Below are 17808 nucleotides of genomic sequence, written 5' to 3'. Positions count from 1 at the left end.
TGGCATTGCTTCTGACAAGGAAGACTCACAGGCTGGTCCTGCAGATACTTGCTAACATCCAAGGAAGGTCATAATAAGACACAGAGAAGATGGCAACAGCATCTGGTTAACAGAAGCAGGCTCAGACAGAAAGCAGACCAGCCAGGGTGAACCTGAGACCCCTTGGAGCTTCTTCAGCAGTTCTGCCTCCAGGCCAGGAGCTGTGGAGTAGGGGAGCAATGGGGAGAGAGGCATAAGGGGAGATAACTATGGCCTTGGGAGAGGAGTCGTCATTGTGATGAGCCCCTGAGGACAAGGACTGTTCCACCTCTCCGGCCTCCAATAGGAGTGCACATAGTGAGTGCTTAGTAAGTGCAAATTCAGTGAATTAAAAGGCCACCTTCAGTTAATCATTCAAAACCCATTATAACAGATAACTTCACGGGTTTAATGTACCGCAAGGGCATAGATGGCACCCAGAAAAGGAACAGTTTCATACAATAAAAGCCTGATTGTGCAGATTACAGTGATTGACAGAAATAGCCTCACAGGCCCTGACACAGCCGATTACACACAGATGGAGACTCAGCAGCCCTCAGTGCCCAAGAGCAGCACTGCTGCCCTTGCTATGACGCAACCACACTCGGCTGTGGAGGCCGTCAGTCATCAGAAGCTCCCTTTACTGTTCTCATGGAATGGGAGAAAGGATCATCACTCTTTTAGCCCTTCATTCTATTCTGGAGACTCTAGCTTGGGACCTGCCTGCTCATTAGGTCTAAGTAACTAGTAACAACCTCTGCGTATTCCTGAGTGACTACTGGGAAGGTGAATGGGAGGTCAGTTTCCCAGGACCATTTACGCAGGTGCACCATAGAAAAGGCTCAGCTTTGTGATTCCCACACTAGTTCAGTATATTAACTCACGGGTCTACCAAAACCACCCGTATCCTAAAGGGGACAGGGTTGGGAATCTGCTGTATTTAGACTCTAGACATTAGGTCACCTACACCCACCAGAGAAGAATACGTTCCTGTGGCACACGTGGGAGAGATGCATAGTTTCTGCTGAGGTAAGGGTTGCCACTAGCCACCCCAGATGGACATAATGTACATTTGCACAAAAGTTGTATTTTTTTCTGGACAGATGTAAAGAGAAACCAATATTGCCTAAAGCAAAATTGTAAAACTGGGAAGTCAGTGAAATTTGCCTTGAGTATCTCCAACCCCGCCTGTTTCCCTTCATTGGCCACGCCCTGGCCTCCCCTCCCCTCTGTTCCCTGCTCCTTCCTCATTCTGAATGCCTTCCTAAGCCTTAGAACACACACACACACACACACATACACACACACACACACACACACACAGGATCTGATCACATCATTATACCTGTCTCTTTCACATTACAGTAGTAACTGCCCCAGGTATTTTTTTCTTTTTATGAACAGGGGAGTGGCTGGGCACGGTGGCTCACGCCTGTAATCCCAACACTTTGGGAGGCCGAGGTGGGTGGATTACCTGAGGTCAGGAGTTCAAGACCAGCCTGGTCAACATGGTGAAACTTTGTCGGTACTAAAAATACAAAAACTAGCTGGGCATGGTGGTGCATGCCTGTGGTCCCAGCTACTCAGGAGGCTGAGGCAGGGGAATCGCTTGAATCCGAGAGGTGGTGGTTGCAGCAAGCCAAGATCGCACCACTGCACTCCAGCCTGGGTAACAGAGGGAGACTCCAACTCAAAAACAAAAACAAAAACAAACAAACAAAAACAAGGGAGTCATTTCTCATTTCTAAAAATTATACTGTACTATGTCAAAGACCGGCTGACTCCAAATATCAATAAATGACCGAAAGTTTGCTTTAGATGTGTTAGATGCTGGTTAGTTCCTTTAGAAGGGGCTTGGATGTGTCAGGTGCTAAGAAGCTACTTCAGAAGGGGCATCCTGGACTTCTCCACTCCCCCAACCTTTACCCCCTACACTCCCATTCCCCTGCTAAAGAGAACACCTCACATTGAAAAGACTTTATGAAGTACTGAGATGGTTTTATATGTTATCTCATTTAATCCTCCCAAGAGTCCTATGAGAGAAGATTATAATTATCCCAATGAAAAGTAATTCCATTTACTGCTTTCCCTAGAAATACCATTGCCTTGGCTCAGTGACATCATACTCTCCAGGTTTTCCTCCTCCTCCCTCACTGCTCCTTCTCAGGACCTTTCCTGGCTCCTTTTCTCCCTGCCCCTTTAACACTGAAGTTCCTTAGGACATGCCCCGGAGTTGTGCTACACAAATCCTAGGCCATCTCATTCATCCAGGAACTTTAATTGCAGCATGCATGTCTAGACTCACCGAGACCTTTTGAGCCCAGCCCTGTCTTGGAGCTCCAGGACTTTACAACACTTGTGCTTGGATATCTCACAAGTTCCTGAAATACCCTATGTCTAAAGCTGAATGCATACTCTAGCCCCACCCACCCACCACTCGCCATCACCACTGAAAAACCTGGCTCTTATTCCTTAATTCCTCTGTCCCCAGCCCACAGTCAATGGTCAAGCCCTGTCTGCTGTTCCCCTCCTCATGGCCTCTCACCTTCACTGCTACCATCACCTCCTTACTAGGACTCCTGTAGTGCTCCCTAGATGGTTCCACCACATCCACTGTGTCCTTCTTTAACCCACTCCCTGTAGAATAACCTGAGAAGTTTTTATAAAATACAAATCTCATCAAGCCATACCCCTGCTGTAACAGCCAATAGTTGGCCACGGTCCTATAGATATGGCTCCCCAGCTTTAACATGGCCTCAGAGACTCAGGGCAGTATGAGTCCCTGCCCAGCTTTCCAGCCTTATCTCACTCCATTGTCTCTTTTACCTACTCTCCTGCTTCTCTGGCTTCCTTTCAACTTCTTGGAAGTTCAAGGGTCTTGGTACCCCATGATCTTTACATCATCTGTTCTTCTCATCCAGCTAACTCTTAATCATCCTCAACTTAAATATCACTTCCTCAATTCTTTAGATAAGGTTAACTCCCTTTGGGATGTGCTCTGATGGCACATAATCCTCATCACAATGAAAATGACATATTTAATGTCTGTCTGCTTACCCAGACTGTAAGCACCCCAAGAGTGAATTTTTTTCAGCACTCTATCTTCAGTATCCAGTGCAGTGTGTAACACATGCTTTGTTTTGTGTTGAATTAAGTGGTTTGTCCAAGCCAGGTTGGAAATGTCAAAGTGAAGACTTGAGCCCCAATCTATCTGACTCCAAAGGCCATTTTCCCTATACCTTTTTCCATCACTGTGTATTCGCCTCTTCCCACCACTTCTTAGATGCCCTGGAATGGTAGTCATGTGATCATCCCTTATAGGAGGTAAATCTCAACCTCTTGGTTCAGAATCCCCTATATCAATCCTCAAGCATCCCAGGCAAATGTGAAGACCAGGGAGCAGCTGCTCAAGGGCCCCCTAGTGTGGTGGGGTATGTGTTTGTTCTAATGTATGTTCACAAATTCTTTGACAGTCCTCTCTGTGAGAAATGGAGCTTAAGCCCCTTCCTTGAGTGTGGACGGGATTTAGTGACTCAATTCTAAGGAGTAATTTTGTCACAAGTGACCCACTGTAACTTCTGAGACTAGATCAAAAGGACATAACAGCTTCCACTTTGTTCTTGAGATGGGAGAGTTCCCTGGTCCCTGCCTCTTCATTGTTAAGATGCTTCTCTTCCTCTCTTCTCTACATTCTGCTGTGCTGCTCTGCTCTTCTGCCAGTGGAGTTTGGGGTTTTTATGGGTACAGGATGGGAAGCATAGTGGGCCAGGGTGGTTTAGGAAAAGGCAACATTCAAGCGGGAAAATGGGGATGTAAGTGATTTGGGCCACAGTCTCAGGCTTTTCTGCTTAAGAGTGGGGCTTCGCCAGGGACCCTGCCTTTTTCTGCCTTGAATTTCGCTGCCTCCTGTACCTGTCACTGTCACTTGGATCATCTCACTCTGGGGCAGTCAGCAGCCATGTCATGAGGACATTTAAGTAGCCCTGTGAAGAGAGGACCACATGGTGAGAAACAGGGGCCTCCTACCAAGCAGCCAGCCAGACACTGAGGCCTTCTAGCAACAAGCCATGTGAGTGAGCCATCTCAGAACGAGATCTTCTAGCCCAGTTGAGCCTTCAAATGACTGCAGCCACAACTGATATCTTGACTGTAATCCCATGAAAGAACTCTGGGCCACAACCACCCTGCTAGGGTGCTTGCAAATTCCTAACCCACAGAAACTCTGAACTAATGCTTGTTGTTTTAAGCTGCTACGTTTGGGGGGTATAATTTGTTACACAGCAGTAAATAACTAATACAGAATTAAAAAGAGAGAAATAGTGGGATTGTACCAAATATGAGAATAGGGCCAGTTTTGGGGAACAGGAGAAAAGAACAGCTATTGTGTAGAAACCCTTTATCTTTTCACGGATGTGATTATGTTGCACATGACAATACTGAGGTAGGAGGAGGGGTACCAGGGCAGAAAGGAGCCTGAATTCGAAGTAGGCACCCAAATATGAGCCCCAGACAACCCAAGATCAGTAACAGAAGAGTGGAGGCAAGAACTATAAGGCCAATGGTGGTATGCAAATGTAGCATCCATAACCAAACACTGAACTACAGAAGGATATCTAGAAGTGGGCGCCAGAAGACCAAACTGCTACAGAATCAGAGACGTGTCTGAGATGACAGCAGAAAGAGAGGAAGTGGAAAAAAGGATTCCGCTGTGGCCTTCTGCCCCAGCTGCCTGAATTTCCACACGTTCCATATATGAAGATTTCTTCTCCTAAAGCATGGTGGAATGAATGCTGCTGGGCCTCACCCTATCCCCTTTACCATCTGAGTGTTGGCTGGTAACACTCACAGCTGCCTGCTGTCTTTGGACAACAGGCCTGTAACCACCCACCTCCCCTACAGCAGACCTGGGTCAATGACTCACTAGCAGAGGGGTGGGAAGAGCTGGTGCCTTAGACTTGGGGTGGGACTAATGTTGGTGCAATTTATGCTACAGAGCTTCTCATGGAATTAGACTTAAGGTAATTTCTAGCAGAGACCAGGTTCTTCCTCTGCTCTTTCCAGCTCCCCTCAGTCCTCTTTCCCAAGAATGTTCCTGCTATAAATCACGTAAAGAATAATCCCCATTTCAGGAGATGGTTCTAGGGATCCCAATCTCTAACACACCTTAAAGGCATCCCATAGTTTCTGATATTTGTATGCCAGTGTGTATTGTGTGTGTGTCTTTGCGTGTTTGTGTGATTGTGATCATGATGAAGAAAAAATATGTAAATCGAGAAAAAAATAAAATTTAATCTTGCTGAAAGAATCCATGAATCAATAAAGTGAGAAGGCAAAACCTAGCAATTTGGTTAAATGGTTTAAAAGAAATACACATTAGTAATTTCTCTAAATATTTGTTGTAGAACACCTTTTCCCACAGTCTCCTTCCCTGTATGCGTCTGTGTTTGAGTTATTCAACAGGAAAATTTACGGAAGACTTAGAAGGCAGAAATGAAGCACGACTACCAATCTCTAAAGGTGGTTGTGGTTAGGTGCAATGGGAGACAGATATGCAGAGGTGCTGATGTGTCCTAAGTCAGCCTGGCTCTTTCTACTCTGTGTCTAACTCTTCTTCCCAACTGCTGGATCTGCTGACAGTGACCTCACACCCACTATCAGATGCAAAGGCAATAGCTCACCATGGATTTCTCCACCAGGCCTCCATCATGGTCTGACTCCAGCATCTGGATGTACCTGTCTTCCCCAATTCCCTAGCAGGCTCTGACTTGCCCAATCATGCCAGTGTGTCAGGAGGGTTCATTAGTTATTTTCTCTCATCCTCCAACTTCCTTGTTTTGGGCTTTACATCCTGAAATTTCCCCATAATTGTAAAGGATCTTGTTTCTATAATAAATCCTTTATTCCATAATACTTAAGGTGGTTGGCTTCCCTGATTACAGTCTGATACTCAGATATACTCATGCACTGATTATATTTCATTGCCATACTGCATGGTAACAACTATATATTTCATTAAATTGGTGTAACATTAATTTTGTTGATGTTATTTTTCACTAGAAACAGTCAACTCCCTAGAGATATGTATAATACTGAGAGCTTGCTACTCTTTTAGCACGGTCACCTGAGGAAAACTTTACAAAATTAGGGGGAACATTGAATAAACACTGAGATATTAACAGGCATTGGCAATGGAAAGACAACGAAGGATTTTCATGTGGATCATATTTCCCATTCATAATTCTGATTACAATGTGAAAAACAAATTATAGACAGGTTAAGAATGGAAAGAGGGAAACCAATTAGTAGGATAGTGCAGCAGTCCAGGCAGGAGATAATGGTAGGCTGGACTAAGATGGTGGCAATAGAGTGGGAGTGAGGAATCTTGGTCTGCCAGAAAGCCATCTAGACACAAATAACCATCTCAAAGGTAACCAAAGCATCTTTGTCTCTGAACCACCATCATAGAAGAACTGGGACATTTTACCTTCTGGATTCCCTCTCTTTCCTTGTGGAAATTCTAAATGTCTTATATGTTGTTTAGCTTTAACTTTTTTTGCTAGCACTACTTAATTTGTTTTTGTTCAACAATGCTTAATATGTTTCTCACTACCTACTCACTGCTTTAAGTGCTTTTCAAAGGTTGGCTCATTTAATCCTTATTATAACCACTGTGCCGTTTTCCTGGTGTCTCCAGTTGGCAGCAGAAACTTCTGTCACCACTGCCATTGCTACTTCTATCACAGCTATCGGTCTGGCTGATGGAGTTTGCTTCTATTCCTGTGGCAGCCGTTAGTCTCTCTGACATAGGGAGGATTATCAGTTGGGTTTCATGGTTGCAAGCAACAGAAATGAATTCGGGTTATTTTAAACTGCAAATAAATTTATCTGTAAAATATCAAGTACCACCACCCAGCCCTTTGAGTATTCAGTATTCACATGCCAGTGTGTTAGGAGGGTTCATTAGTGATTTTCTCTTATCCTCCAACTCCCTTGTTTTGGGCTTTACATCCTGAAATTTCCCCATAATTGTAAAGGATCTTGTTTCTATAATAAATCCTTTATTCCATAATACTTAAGGTGGTTGGCTTCTTTATTTTTATACTTTTACACACACACACACACACACACACACTGCTAAATAGAATGCAGCTTTTCTTCATAATAACCAAAAATGTTCTCATATCCTTGCTGAAATGAGACAATCCACAGTTTCATCAGATACTGCATGCAGGATTTTGAGGCAATTTAATTTCTTCTTTGGTTCAATACAATCCCATGTTGATATTCTACAATCTAGGGACTAAATTTTAAAGTTAAACATCACAGATACACCTATATAGAACAGTGGGAAGAAGAGAGAAGAAAGAACTGGGAATTTGTTTTATACACAACAACTAAAGAAGTATGGATACAGGCTTCAGTGTATTTTCTTTTTTTTTTTTTTTTTTTTTTTTTTTTTTGAGACGGAGTCTTGCTCTGTCACCCAGGCTGGAGTGCAGTGGCTGGATCTCGGCTCACTGCAAGCTCTGCCTCCCGGGTTCACGCCATTCTCCTGCCTCAGCCTCCTGAGTAGCTGGGACTACAGGCACCCGCCACCTCGCCCGGCTAGTTTTTTGTAATTTTTAGTAGAGACGGGGTTTCACCGTGTTAGCCAGGATGGTCTCGATCTCCTGACCTCATGATCCGCCCGTCTCGGCCTCCCAAAGTGCTGGGATTACAGGCTTGAGCCACCGCGCCCGGCCCAGTGTATTTTCAAAGATACTCAAACCTTATATTTATCCCATCCCACATACCCTTCTTACAATGTTATTGTCACTCCTCCCACTAATAGATGTAATCTAGGCTTTCCCTCCTTTAATCTGGGTGGGAGTTTGTGACTCCTCCAACCAATGAAGTATAAGCAAAGTGATGCTATGTGACTTCCAAGACTAAGTCATAAGAAGGACGCCCTCTCTCTCTTTCTCTCTCTCCCCTCCACATGCCATTGGAACCCAGCTAGTCAAGAGGGAGCATCAATTGCCAGACATATGAGTGAAGAAACCTTCAGATTATTCCAGAAGCCAGCCTTGGTGTCTTGTAGCTGAGGCCTCATTTGTCAGGGAACAGAGATAAGCCTTTCCCACTTTTTCCTATCTTAATTTTTTACCTACAAAAGCCATAAGAAGTAACTAATTACTTTTACTTTAAGCCAGTACATTTTGGGGCAATTTGATACGCAATAATAGTTAACAAATACACAGTCTTATAAGCATGATTTCATCAATAGAGCAAACCAGAATAATGTCCTGAGAGATAATGAGATGGTCAAGGTCCAGTGTAGCAAATATGATGCAGTGACAAAGGTTTATATATAGCTGAGTTAGAACACCAGTGTTGTACAGTTGTCATTGCCAAGTGAAAGCACCTGTCTAATGTGTTTATATTTCTTGGGCTGGAGAAAATAATGAAAGCATTTAACATATTATTAGCTGTGTTCCAGTTGTCAGTGGTATTGATCTACTCCTGTAAGAACACTGCATTTAGGCCGGGCGCGGTGGCTCACGCCTGTAATCCCAGCACTTTGGGAGGCCGAGGCAGGAGGATCCCAAGGTCAGGAGATCAAGACCATCCTGGCCAACATGGTGAAACCCCGTCTACTAAAAATACATAAAAAACTAGCCGGGCGTGGTGGTGGGCCCCTGTAGTCCCAGCTACTTGGGAGACTGAGGCAGGAGAATGGTGTGAACTCGGGAGGCAGAGCTTGCAGTGAGCCAAGATCGCGCCACTGCACTCCAGCCTGGGCGACAGAGCGAGACTCCGTCTCACAAAAAAAAAAAAAAAAAAGAACACTGCCTTTGGAACAAAAGTTGCAGTGGCAAATACCAGCTGATTAAGTTTATGACAGTCCACTTTCATACTCCAAGACTCAACCATGTTCTCCATTGGCTAAAATGGAGAATAAAATAGGACTATGGTAGGAATTGCCACATCTGTATCTTTCATGTCTTTGAGGATGGCACTGATTTCTGATATTTCCCTCAGAAACATAATTCATCTGTCTATGCAATAAATACTTATCGAGCACTTATTATGTGCCAGTCATTGTTCTAGGAGCTGGGGATAGAGCAGTAAACAGGCAAATAAAATATCTGCTCCCAAAGAGACTGCATTCTAGGGAGGGAAACAGACCATATACAAACGAATAATTGTACTATCTATTACGAGGTGTGATAGGTACCATGAGGTAATATTGCTTTTCTGTATTTTGCTAATGAGGAGATGCCCCAAGAACTTATACTTGACACTTCCTATTGTAATAGTCCATACTCTATGAGTCAAGGAGTCAATGTAAGGATTCTTCTAGTTACTGAGGTTGTCTAGTTCTGACTGTATTCTGTATGTCTTAGGTAAGGGGAGATAACCATGAGATGAGAGTTTGGGCTGTCACATGACCTATCATGCGGGCATTGGGTCAAAATTCCACTTAATAACTCTTCCTCATAAGCGTCAATACTAACGTGGTTCTGGACTCCAAAAAATTAGTGTTTAAGTCTATGGTCATTGTTGAAATGCCCCTAAATGTTTTGAATGTTTCCCTCTCTCTCAATCACACTCATCCAGTAAGTGGCTTCATATCTCTTGGAGAAGATTGAGGAGGAAGAGTCACGGTATGTTCTTGTGATGTGGGTATAAACTCCTTCCTAAAGCATAGTGAGCCACTCTGTCAGAGGCATGTGAATCAGGACAACTCCATCTTGAATAGGAGCTGGCTAAAATAAGGCTGAAACCTACTGGGCTGCATTCCCCAGCATTCTAAGTCACAGGATGAAATTGAAGGTCGGCACAAGATACAGGTCATAAAGACCTTGCTGATAAAACAGCCTGCAGTAAACAAGCCAGCTAAAACCCAACAAAAGCAAGATGGCGACAAGCATGTCCTCTGGTCCTCCTCACTGCTACACTCCCACTGGTGCCATGACAGTTTACAAATGCCATGGCAACATCAGGAAGTTACCCTATATGGTCTAAAAAGGGGAGGCATGAATAATCTACCCCTTGTTTAGCTTATCACCAAGAAATAACCATAAAAATGGGCAACCAGCCGCCCTCAGGGCTATTCTGTCTATGGAGTAGCCATTCTTTTATTCCTTTACTTTCTTAATAAACTTGCTTTCACTTTACTCTATGGACTCGCCCTGAATTCTTTCTGGCATGAGATCCAAGAGCCCTCTCTCTTGGGGTCCAGATCAGGACCCCTTTCCTGTAACATCTTTCTGGCAACCAGAGAAGAGACTATAGTGTGGAAAGCCCTGACCCAAAGGCTAACTTCGGGTAAGTGGTGGGGTCTGTTACCATCTTTCTGGAGAACCCTGAAGGAGTGATACTGAGGTGACCCCCAACCCAAAGGAAATAGACTGCAGCACTGACTGGACGACTTTGGGTAAGTGGGGTGCATATACCCAGGTAAAGAATGAGACTGGGGTAGATGCCCAACTTAGGGGAGTTAGAGTCTCTCCTAAGACAGAGTGAGTTAGAAGACCCTTTTAATAAAAAGCAAGGACGCTTGACTGACCTTGGGTTAGACACCCAACGTAGGAGGATTAGAGTCTCTTCTAAGACTTAGGGGGTTAAAGGCCCCTCTCATTAAAGTCCCTTTTAGCTAAGAACGGGTTTGGCACTATGGAATGTTAACTGCTGTTCTCTTCAGATTAATCTGCCTTGCACTCTTTGTTGACAGCTGTGGGTGACAGGATTAGGCATGTACAGGATCATGGGACATGGGGAGATTTCTCCTCCCCACAAAGGGGAAACTTGAGACTTGAGAGTTGATGGGACTACTGGAAAAGATCCTTTCACGACGCAAGTGGTCACCTGAACTTTTCCGTGTCAGCTGCAATGGGTGGTTCTTTCTCTGGCCTCCTGAGTGCCTTGCCTTCCCCACCCTGCCTCAGGCAATGCTTTCCTCTCTCTCTCTTAAACTTGTTGAATTAATGGTAAATATCATTGTTTATCTCCTGTAAAGTTTTCATTTGTGGAAGAAAGAACTTGTGAGGCTAATCTTAAACTGTAGCGAATCTGGTGTGCTTTGTGTGTCTTTCTTCCCGTGTTCTATAATGGAGAGGAGTACCTTAGGATAGAATGTGGGCCTAGGACACCTGTAAGCCCGCTGTTCAAGATGGCCCAGCAAACTGGTCAGTCATGTCTTTGGGAGTTTGACCTTGTAACCACATGGCAATTGTTTCTCTTGGTCTCCATCATCACAATGGTGGCCCGGGTTCAGACTTCAATTTCTGGCTTAGAGGATGACTTCTTTATCTTCCACTGTCTGTGTATTTATATGTGTTGTGTGTTTAATACAAAAGAGCTTTGATTAATTGCTTTAATAATACGAGCTTAAACCAAATATTTTGTTAGAAAAGTTAAAAATGTAACGCCTTTTAGTTCATGTGACTTTAGTAATCTTTGGGAAATAAAGATAGTTTTAAAGATTATTGGTAAAATAAAAATGTCTTCAAAAGTGTAAATACTTGGTCTAAATTATGCAGGTAAGATATCAAATGTGCTAAATGCTTTAAGGCCACAAACTGCTTCTTTAACTTTTGAGCATTAGATTCTAGATAAGGCTTAGGACATGTGGAGTTAGCCACGCCCCTAGCTGTGCTGGAGTCAGCCCTTATCTGCACTTCTGCCTAGTGTCCTATGCTAGGCTCCATACCTAGTACATAATTAAAATTCTGAACTTACCAAAGTTTTCAACAAAAATAAAAGTCACTAAGAGTTAACATTGTAATGAGACTACCAAAGAAACAACTCTACATGCAAGGTGTGTGAGAAAAGTAGAATGTGTTTTTGGTAAACAAAATTATAAGAACTCATGGGAATGTGGATTTCTTGCCTAAGTTTAAAGGGTTAAAGGATTGTTTTAAGTGAGACAGGAAAAAATCTAAAGATTTGAATAAATTGTGGAAGGTTTGTGAAAAATTAATTGTAAAAGAAATTCTGTGTGTGAACATACTGGCTAAAATTAAAGGGGTATTATTCAGTTTTTTCATTCAATTCAGTAAATTCAGTAAATTGAACATTGGAATAAAAGCACAACAGGTTTTTCTTAAAGCAAAAACCTGCTTATGATCTGCTCTTTAACAAAAATGTGTAAAGCATTATAAAAGTTTTATGAAAATCTTACCTTATCAAACTGATTAAGATTGAATACATTTGTCTATAAGGTTGCATTAAGAATTGGGTTTGACATCAATAGTATACTAATGTAAAGGTGAAATTTGGTGTATTTGGTATCAAAGTCTTACAGGAAGCATTGTCAAATATGAAACAGTGTTTGATTTTCTTTGGGCTGTATTTGTATAAATATGTTACTGGTATGTATTCTAAAATTATTTTAAAAACTATAATTCTAATATGATTTAGTGTATTAATAATTATAATTGTTACATAAAATTGTGTATGCCACAGAAACATCAAATTTGTCAATTGTGTTTTTGACTGTGGCTGTCCTAAGACATTTTCTCATCCACAGACAATTGTTATCTTGATTTGGTCCTCTTTCGAAGACGGTTTTATAATCAACTGTAGGACTTCAACAAGTGCACTTAAATGCAGGTTTTCTGATAACTTTGGAAATTGTGACATCAAGATAGAGGAAAAAATTTTCAGGACTCTCTCGGAGAGCTGAAATGTTCATAAATATCAAGCAGAACAGGAGTTAACTAAATTAACTGAACCAATAAAAAAATTGAAGTAATCTTTTTAACTTTTTGCTTAAAATGTTGCTGATCCTAGGCTGGGCATGGTGGCTCAAGCCTGTAATCCCAGCAATTTGGGAGGCCGAGTCAGGCAGATCATGAGGTCAGGAGATTGAGACCATCCTGGCTAACATAGTGAAACCCCGTCTCTACTAAAAATACAAAAAATTAGCCTGGCGTGGTGGTGGGTGCCTGTAGTCCCAGCTACTCGGGAGGCTGAGGCAGGAGAATGGCGGGAACCCAAGAGGTGGAGCTTGCAGTAAGCCAAGATCATACCACTGCACTCCAGCCTGGGTGACAGAGCATTGTTTTACAGAGTTAAGAAAACTTTTCTTTTTTTATTATTATTATACTTTAAGTTCTAGGGTACATGTGCACAGTGTGCAGGTTTGTTACATATGTATATATGTCCCATGTTGGTGTGCTACACCCATTAACTGGTCATTTACATTAGGTATATCTCCTAATACTATCCCTCCCCCGTTCCCCCACCCCACGACAGGCCCCAGTGTGTGGTGTTCCCCACCCCGTGTCCAAGTGTTCTCATTGTTCAGTTCCCACCTATGAGTGAGAACATGCGGTATTTGGTTTTCTGTCCTTGCGAGAGTTTGCTGAGAATGATGGTTTCCAGCTTCATCCATGTCCCTACAAAGGACATGAACTCATCCTTTTTTATGGCTGCATAGTATTCCATGGTGTGTATGTGCCACATTTTCTTTATTATTATTATTATTATTATACTTTAAGTTCTAGGGTACATGTGCATAACATGCAGGTTTGTTACATATGTATACTTGTGCCATGTTGGTGTGCTGCACCCATCAACTCATCAGCACCCATCAACTCGTCATTTATATCAGGTATAACTCTCAATGCAATCCCTCCCCTCTCCTCGCTCCCCATAATAGGCCCCGGTGTGTGATGTTCCCCTTCCCAAGTCCAAGAGATCTCATTGTTCAGTTCCCACCTGTGAGTGAGAACATGCGGTGTTTGGTTTTCTGTTCTTGCAATAGTTTGCTGAGAATGATGGTTTCCAGCTTCATCCACGTCCCTACAAAGGACACGATCTCATCCTTTTTTATGGCTGCATAGTATTCCATGGTGTATATGTGCCACATTTTCTTAATCCAGTCTGTCACTGATGGACATTTGGGTTGATTCCAAGTCTTTACCATTGTGAATAGTGCCATTACTAGTACCATTGTGAATGAACATACGTGTGCATGTGTCTTTATAGCAGCATGATTTGTAATCCTTTGGGTATATACTCAGTAATGGGATGGCTGGGTCAAATGGTATTTCTAGCTTTGGATCCTTGAGGAATTGCCACACTGTCTTCCACAATGATTGAACTAGTTTACAGTCCCACCAACAGTGTAAAAGTGTTCCTATTTCTCCACATCCTCTCCAGCACCTGTTGTTTCCTGACTTTTTAATGATTGTCATTCTAACTGGTGAAAGATGGTATCTCATTGTAGTTTTGATTTGCATTTTTCTGATGGCCAGTGACGATGAGCATTTTTTCATGTGTCTGTTGGCTGCATAAATGTCTTCTTTTGAGAAGTGTCTGTTCATATCCTTCACCTACTTTTTAATGGGGTTGTTTGATATTTTTCTTGTACATTGGTTTAAGTTCTTTGTAGATTCTGGATATTAGCCCTTTGTCAGATGAGTAGATCACAAAAATTTTCTCTCATTCTATAGGTTGCCTGTTCACTCTGATGGTAGTTTCTTTTGCTGTGCAGAAGCTCTTTAATTAGATCCCATTTGTCAATTTTGGCTTTTGTTGCCATTGCTTTTGGTGTTTTAGTCATGAAGTGCTTGCCCATGCCTATATCCTGAGTGGTACTGCCTAGGTTTTCTTCTAGGGTTTTTATGGTTTTAGGTCTAACTTTTAAGGCTTTAATCCATCTTGAATTAATTTTTGTATAAGGTGTAAGGAAGAGATCCAGTTTCAGATTTCTACCTATGGCTAGCCAGTTTTCCCAGCACCATTTATTACATAAGGAATCCTTTCCCCAGTTCTTGTTTTTGTCAGGTTTGTCGAAGATCAGATGGTTGTAGATGTGTGGTATTATTTCTGAGGGCTCTATTCTGTTCCATTGGTCTGTATCTCTGTTTTGGTACCAGTGCCATGCTGTTTTGGTTACTGTAGCCTTGTAGTATAGTTTGAGTCAGGTAGTGTGATGCCTCCAGCTTTGTTCTTTTGGCTTAGGATTGTCTTGCTAATGCGGGCTCTTTTTTGGTACCATATGAACTTTAAAGGAGTTTTTTCCAATTCTGTCAAGAAAGTCATTTAACTTGATAGGGATAGCATTCAATCTATAAAGTACCTTGGGCAGTATGGCCATTTTCACGATACTGATTCTTTCTATCCATGAACATGAAATGTTCTTCCATTTGTTTGTGTCCTCTTTTATTTAATTGAACAGTGATTTGTAGTTCTCCTTGAAGAGGTCCTTCACATCCCTTGTAAGTTGGATTCCTAGGTAATTTATTCTCTTTGAAGCAATTGCCAATGGGAGTTCACTCGTGATTTGGCTCTCTGTTTGTCTGTTATTGGTGTATAGGAATGCTTGTGATTTTTGCACATTGATTTTGTATCCTGAGACTTTGCTGAAGTTGCCTATCAGCTTAAGGAGATTTGGGGCTGAGACAATGGGATTTTCTAAATATACAATCATGTCATCTGCAAACAGGGACAATTTGACTTCTTCTTTTCCTAATTGAATACTCTTTATTTCTTTCTCTTTCCTGATTGCCCTGGCCAAAACTTCCAACACTATGTTGAAAAGGAGTGGTGAGAGAGGGCATCCCTGTCTTGTGTCAGTTTTCAAAGGGAATGCTTCCAGGTTTTGCCCTTTCCGTATGATACTGGCTTTGGGTTTGTCATAAATAGTTCTTATTATTTTGAGATACATTCCATCAATACCTAATTTATTGAGAGTTTTTAGCATGAAGGGTTGTTGAATTTTGTCAAAGGCCTTTTCTGCATCTACTGAGATAATCATGTGGTTTTTGTCCCTGGTTCTGTTTATATGCTAGATTACGTTTATTGATTTGCATATGTTGAACCAGACTTGCATCCCAGGGATGAAGCCCATTTGATCATGTCGGATAAGCTTTTTGATGTGCTGCTGGATTCGGTTTGCCAGTATTTTACTGAGGATTTTTGCATCAATGTTCATCAGGGATATTGGTCTAAAAATCTCTTTTATTTTGTTGAGTCTCTGCCAGGCTTTGGTATCAGGATGATGCTAGCCTCATAAAATGAGTTAGGGAGGATTCCCTCTTTTTCTATTGATTGGAATAGTTTCAGAAGGAATAGTACCAGCTCCTGTTTGTACCTCTGGTAGAATTTGGCTGTGAATCCATCTGTTCTGGACTTTTTTTGGTTGGTAGACTATTAATTGTTGCCTCAATTTCAGAACCTGTTATTGGTCTATTCAGGGATTCAAGTTCTTCCTGGTTTAATCTTGGGAGGGTGTATCTGTCCAGGAATTTATCCATTTCTTCTAGATTGTCTAGCTTATTTGTTTAGAGGTGTTTATAGTATTCTCTGATGGTAGTTTCTATTTCTGTGGGATGGGTGGTGATATCCCCTGTATCATTTTTTATTGTGTCTATTTGATTCTTCTCTCTTTTCTTCTTGCTAGTGGTCTATCAATTTTGTTGATCTTTTCAAAAAACCAGCCCCTGGATTCATTGAGTTTTTGAAGGGTTTTTTGTGTCTCTATCTCCTTCAGTTCTGCTCTGATCTTAGTTATTTCTTGCCTTCTGCTAGCTTTTGAATATGTTTGCTCTTGCTTCTCTAGTTCTTTTAATTGTGATGTTAGGGTGTCAATTTTAGATCTCTCCTGCTTTCTCTTGTGGGTATTTAGTGCTATAAATTTCCCTCTACATGCTGCTTTAAATGTGTCCCAGAGATTCTGGTATGTTGTGTCTTTGTTCTCATTGGTTTCAAAGAATATCTTTATTTCTGCCTTCATTTTGTTATGTACCCAGTAGTCATTCAGGAGCAGATTGTTCAGTTTCCATGTAGTTGAGCGGTTTTCAGTGAGTTTCTTAATCCTGAGTTCTAGTTGGTTGCACTGTGGTCTGAGAGACAGTTTGTTATAATTTCTGTTCTTTTACATTTGCTGAGGAGTGCTTTACTTCCAACTATGTGGTCAATTTTGGAATAAGTGAGATGTGGTGCTGAGAAGAATGTATATTCTGTTGATTTGGGGTGGAGAGTTCTGTAGATGTCTATTAGGTCCGCTTGGTGCAGAGCTGAGTTCAATTCCTGGATATCCTTGTTAACTTTCTGTCTCGTTGATCTCTCTAATGTTGATGGTGGGTTGTTAAAGTCTCCCATTATTATTGTGTGTGAGTCTAAGTCTCTTTGTAGGTCTCTAAGGACTTGCTTTAAGATTCTGGGTGCTCCTGTATTGGCTGCATATATATTTAGGATAGTTAGCTCTTCTTGTTGAATTGATCCCTTTATCATTATGTAAGGGCCTTCTCTGTCTCTTTTGATCTTTGTTGGTTTAAAATGTGTTTGTTTAAGAGACTAGGATTGCAACCCCTGCCTTTTTTTGTTTTCCATTTGCTTGGTAGATCTTCCTCCATCCCTTTATTTTGAGCCTATGTGTGCCTCTGCACATGAGATGGGTCTCCTGAATACAGCAAACTGATGGGTCTTGACTCTTTATCCAACTTGCCAGTCTGTGTCTTTTAATTGGAACATTTAGCCCATTTACATTTAAGGTTAATATTGTTATGTGTGATTTTGATCCTGTCATTATGATGTTAGCTGGTTATTTTGCTCATTAGTTGATGCAGTTTCTTCCTAGCATCGATGGTCTTTACAATTTGGCATGTTTTTGTAGTGGCTGGTGCTGGTTGTTCCTTTCCATGTTTAGTGCTTCCTTCAGGAACTCTTGTAAGTTAGGCCTGGTGGTGACAAAATCTCTCAGCATTTGCTTGTCTGTAAAGGATTTTATTTCTCCTTCACTTATGAAGCTTAGTTTGGCTGGATATGAGATTCTGGGTTGAAACTTCTTTTCTT

The sequence above is a fragment of the Papio anubis genome, chromosome 14, assembly GCF_008728515.1.
Source record: "Papio anubis isolate 15944 chromosome 14, Panubis1.0, whole genome shotgun sequence".
Lineage (NCBI taxonomy): Eukaryota > Metazoa > Chordata > Mammalia > Primates > Cercopithecidae > Papio > Papio anubis.
The sequence above is the reverse complement of the archived record's forward strand: the minus strand, read 5'-3'. Positions refer to the sequence as shown.